The sequence below is a fragment of the Aegilops tauschii genome, chromosome 4 (assembly GCF_002575655.3).
Source record: "Aegilops tauschii subsp. strangulata cultivar AL8/78 chromosome 4, Aet v6.0, whole genome shotgun sequence".
NCBI classification, from domain to species: domain Eukaryota; kingdom Viridiplantae; phylum Streptophyta; class Magnoliopsida; order Poales; family Poaceae; genus Aegilops; species Aegilops tauschii.
In genome coordinates, this window is record NC_053038.3 from 497,783,451 (window position 1) to 497,789,450 (window position 6,000).

Sequence of the window (6,000 nt, forward strand, 5' to 3'; positions counted from 1 at the left end):
AAACAATAGTTTCAAACTCAAACAGTGAAATGTGTCACTTCATGCTCAAGCAAAATTCCCGAGGGTTAATAGGATTGACATCTTACTATTGTCAGAAAAACAACAAGTGCAGACTTGGAAACGAGGGAGAATAGAACCCGGAAGTTAAGCGTGCTCAGGCTGGGGGAGTGGGAGGATGGGTGACCGTTCGGGAAGTTAGATGATTAGAGGATAAATTGAGTAGTGATGAGGGGTGATGATTAGAGATTAGAGGTTAAAATAATTCAGAAATTTGAAAATCAAAAAAAAATTCAAAAAAAAATTTCAAAAAAAAATTCATAAAATTTCCTTTAGTCCCGGTTGGTAAGGTGGAGCTCCACGTGGCCGCGGCCTTGAGTCCCGGTTCGTGTAAGAACCGGGACTAAAGGGGAGAGGCATTAGTAACGACCCTTTAGTCCCGGTTCAAAAACCGGGACTAAAGGGCCTTACCAACCGGGACAAAAGCCCCTTTTTCTACTAGTGGGGGGGGGGGGGCACTGCCTCCCCGGTCTTAGATAAATTTCTGAAGAATTTTTTTAGGGAGACTTAGATTAGAATTGTTTTGACACTTGACCCCCCCCCCCCCCCCCATATGACAAATTGATTGCTTGAGTACGAAAGCATGACATGATATTCGAGCAGATGGCAAACTGATTGATGTTTTTTGGGGGTAGCAAATTGATTGGTTGAGTAGGAAATCATGCTATTCAAGTATATGAAAAATTAAGATGATACCGTCCATGCTATCCGATTAGTTCTTAAACTAAGAGGACAATAGACAAGTTAGCATGATACTAGCAGAAGAGTTCGTGCGTTGCAACGGAAGAAAAAAAAAATATAACACGCCTCTAATCCAATAACAAAGGCTCAAGACCGCAACAGTTCCACATTTTTTATTTCAACATGGCATTAGCAAAAGAACCTGCGCATTGCAACAGGAGTGAAAAATAATACCACACGCTCCTAACCCAATAATCATGATTTAAGACCCCAATAGGTCCACGTGCATCCCATCTGTGTTATGGCTCCTTCCCACCCTCGCCGATGGTGACCTCGGTGCTCACACAACTACAACGAGTTTGAATGTGGTCCATCCTAAGATGTGTGTCGCTCTCTCCGCATAAGATGAGAGATCGGCTTTCTTTTTTCCCTGTGATGTTTGCCGAAGCGTGAATGCGAGCTGCGAGATTATAGATCTCCGATGTGGTTTTGGTGAGGTGTTGATTTACATTACGGATCTACACCGGTACGAAAAAAGACAGATCATGTGGTATTGATTAAGATTGCACCCTAAATAGCATTTTTTTTATATTTAACAGGTGAATCAACATAATATTCAGATTCTACATATTTTGTAATAAATTTTCATACATACAATGATAAAATTTAAGTTACGGTTTTAAAGATATGGACATTTAAAAAAACTATTTTAATCTGTTCATGGACTGCGGGTTTATTAACCAAAATACCAAGGTTTTTTCTGCAAAAAAGCGAAAGGTTTTCTGGACTTACTTAAAGTAGGAGCGCGGGTCGATTAACCAAAATATCAAGGTTTTTTTTTGATGAAATGAAACATTTTTCTATTCTATATTCACTTAAAACAGGACCGCGAGTTGATTTCATGAAATTGCAAGGGGGTTTCTGTAAAAGGCATGACGACGGACGGGCAGAAGCAATAGACCCTTTATTAGTAGGTAATAGATTTGTAGTTGCACACATGTATACGTCTAACTTCTGTTATTTGTGGTTACATGATATTTGTAGTCGGAACCTGGAATAGATAAGTTAGAAAGCAACCAGGTAAAACCTCTTGTTTTGCTATTTTTTATGTCTTGTTTCATTGACTTTTTCTCGTTAGTGTTGTTCATCATTGCTAACTCGGAGTATACAATTTTCTTTTAGCTCCAAAATCTTTGAATCTAGTTTTTTTTCTGGATCGAATATTTTCCAGTGTACTACACATCCCCAAGACCATGGTTTACAAAACTGATATATAATCAATGAAAGAAGTCCATATAACCCCCTGGAGTTTGATAAACCGGCTTCAACTTGAAGGCATTCCTATGGGGAATAACTTCAACTTGAAGGCATTTTTTGGGAAACATATGAACTGAACAACAATCTGTACTTATCGTTTTTGTTAGAGTCCATTGCTAGCCAAAGGCACTAGGATCCCTTGAGTATTATTAATTTGAATGTACACTTGTGCTCGACCAAGTTTCTTCTTGTCCTGGGTCCTAGCAGCTCGTTTTGAATCTCGACATAACCAGATCAAATTTGTCGTTTGTAGTGTATAGCAAGTTTGTTTGATTGACAATCACACATATATTTCCTCTGAAGAACACCGTATATTTCTTCTGAAGAACATTGTATATTTATATATCCATCCATGCTATGCATAACAAGTTTATTTGATAGATAGGCAATTTTGTTTGATTGAGATGCATATACTTCCTTTAAAGAATTGCATATTTATGTATCCATCCATGCTTCTCATTCCTGGTGCATAACAAGTTTCTTTGGCACATATATTTACTTAACCAGTAGAATGTCATTTGAGTGAGTTGAGAAATTAGTTTTATTTGTATATGAGCTACCAGGAATTGTTTTCATGATTCATCTTTATAAATTTATTACAAGGGCAACCATTCTTTTTGATGTTTTAGTTTTATGGCACATCCAAGTTTGAGTATACCGGAAGTATTACAAATGACTAAGTGCGCTATCGACATGCTCTATATAAGTCGTAGGAATATAGAAAGAAAGATAACCATTCTTCTTTTGATGGATGACAAAATATCTAGCAACTATGGGTTTGGACTTGAATTTTATGATCGGTGAAACACTATATTTTTCTACAGATCGTATTCATATATTTGATATACTTATTGGAAAGGTGTACAAATCCAAGAAACTTTTCTGGGTTGTTTAGTGCATCTAATATGTACATAGGATAACTTGTTGATTTCTGTGCATGTCTCATAGTTTATAGCTTCTCCTGCCTTGTTGTTGCTTAACTGTGTCATAGCATAGTGTTTAGTTTATTGTTGGCAGCATGAGAAGAATATTTTTGCTATTATGTGACATCCTTTGGTCGTTTTCTTTTCAAATTATGTTTTTTTAATTAATTTATTCATCTACTGCTTGAGTTAACTTTTTGTTCATGTGCATTTCTTTGTTTGTAATGTAATCCCTTTAGTGATCTAAACGCTCTTATAATTTTTTATGGAGAGAGTAGTTCAGTAATAACACGGGGCTGTGACAGCAGCGACGACGACGGCGGCGTCAATACGGTGTTGCGACGGTGATGAAGACATCGACACGAGGTTGCAACAGCAGCAACGACGACAACGACATCGACATGAGGCTGCAGTAGCGACGACCACAACCTCACATGGTAGTGCGTAGGACTTGTGGATCTCGGCAATGTATAAATACTAAATGTATGGACTGGATGTATGGATGAGACGTCTGTATGCATCTATGTATGTATTTGTTAAAATTTGTAATCATGTGAAACATATTTTTTTGTGTGAAATTTTTAGTGGTGGCGTGGGAGTGAGTGTGCACCTCACTAGTACCATGGGTATAGTGGTGGTGTTTGAAAATATGCCACGACATAGATATTATAAGTAGTGGTGGCATGAGTGAACAGTGCCACACCATTAGTAACAAAAAATACCGATGGTGTGGGGCCTGCACGCCGTTGGTATTTGGTTAATAATGGCGTTATATTGGTAGCATCGGGTGTCAACGCCACCAAGGCAGTTTTTGGAACTCCGGCACTTGTGTTTTCCGCACTAGTGAACTTCCATTCCATATATTTATTAGTTACAAAAAGTATCAGTGTTTGTATACGTATTACTCCCTTCATTCTCTTATACAAGGCCACTATAAAAAATACATTTTGCATCTATACAAGGCCACCAACAATAATCGAGGCAAAATTTAATGATGTTTCCTCGTACTAACAACTTGTTTAATAGTTGCATGCAAGTAGTCATAATGACACTCAACTATTTTCTTCTCATTCCTTCCTTGCATGCATGCGGCTATTTAATGATCTAGGTTAACAAAAATAAAAATTGGTTTGCAAAGCAGTCATTTAGTTTTTACCTGTAATATGAGTTTGTGTCCTTGTATAAGGGAATGGAGGGAGTAACTTAAAGTGTGTTGTGTTTGTATGTACTAGTCAATGTGCACGTGCAATGCCTGTTAATTTGAAAGTATATTAAGTGCATGCGGATATTAAATAGGATATTATTTGCGTGTTATTATGTGATTAGCACTATATTTGGCATGAAATTAACTGCACGCTAAACGTGTTGAGCGCTCGACATTGAAGCAGTCTAGGTCGTTGGATTGACATGATTTGATGGCCGAGATTAATTGGATCTGCCCCTTTGGGTCTATTTATATTGGTATAGATATAGACTAGTCAATATGTAGGTGCAATGCACATTAATTTGAAAGTATATTAAGTGCATGCGGATATTAACTAGGATATTATTTGAGTGTTATTATGTGATTAGCACTATATTTGACATTAACTGCATGCTAAACGTGTTGAGCGCTCGACATTGAAGCAGTCTAGGTCGTTAGATTGACATGATTTGATGGCCGAGATTAATTGGATCTGCCCCTTTGGGTCTTTTTATATTGGTATAGATAAAGGTTTTGTAATGTTGTGGGTAGTTTGATAAATTTTATGAGAAAAAAATTCAGCACTTTAGGTATATGAGCTGCATTCGTGGATAAATACTCCAGTCACTTTCAGATTTTTTTTGGGATCATTATAAGAAAGTAAATTGAGCACTCTCGGAACTATACACAATTCCTTGAGCAGCACATAAAAACTTTGCTACATTTTTTTACTAAATAAAGTGATTGCACTAGTTTTTTTAAGACAATACAGATGCAGATGCTCATGCATACACTCTATAGTCGACGGTAACATGTCCTCTCATCGAACAACGTCGACGGAAATAATCAATAGTTTTTCGGCCCTTCAAAGATGTAATAACAATGCCAGTGCAGCAACACGAAGAAGTGGTTGCACTAGTTGTTTTGATTGTTACCATGACGAATGTGAATGTTACACATGGGCATGAATATGTGACGAGTCGCCTCCTCGTCTACGCACAACGGTGTAACAGACCGACGAGGGGGTAATTTCCGTCATCTGAGGTGCTCCTCTTGCGCCAAGTGCGCATGTTGTTCCGCGTAAATGGAGCCAAATAATGCATTCCCTGCACGTCATTTGGCTCCATTATGAAGTGAAATAGGCGAGCTGGTGGTGCCTGAAAAGAGCTATGAGCGCCAGATCTCTCGTGGTGACGTGGCCAGATGGCGAAGGGATCCTCCTTCGCGCCCATATATTGCGAGACCGGCGCCAAGTCCAGACGCTTATGGAGGCTAAGCACTACGTCCACACAGTGAGCTATTCAGATATGGCAATGGAGCGGGATGAGAAGGCTAAAAGACAATGAGCTATTTGGGCATGGAGTTGTCACCTATTCGTCCATGGCAAAGTGTAGGGATGTGGAGGCTGTGAAGGATGAATTCTTTGGTCATGGCGACAGTCTTCTTATAGACGCGAGCGGTGGGCGCCGAGCGGGAAAAAATGGCGGCAAAAGTTGGCTGGCTGAGCGGAAAAAGTTGCGTCAATGTCTGATGGCAACTTGCACGCGGCCGACTCCCATTAATCGCCACACTGTGGCACTGAAACGTGGCATTTTCCTTTGTCAAGGCGATGCGATGAGCCGAGCAGACCGGTAGACTCTGCTAGACTTACTAAAATAAAGGAGTACCAGCTATTTGATCGAGAATTGATCATTACCGTACTGGCATTGCAATGTGTGTGTTTTAGTGCACCACTTCCTACGTTCGAGCCACAAGAAGCACACTACTTTTTAAGTATCAATGTTTTCTTTACCCATTTTAAATTTGATAGTAGGGGTTCGCCAATTTCATTTCAATACA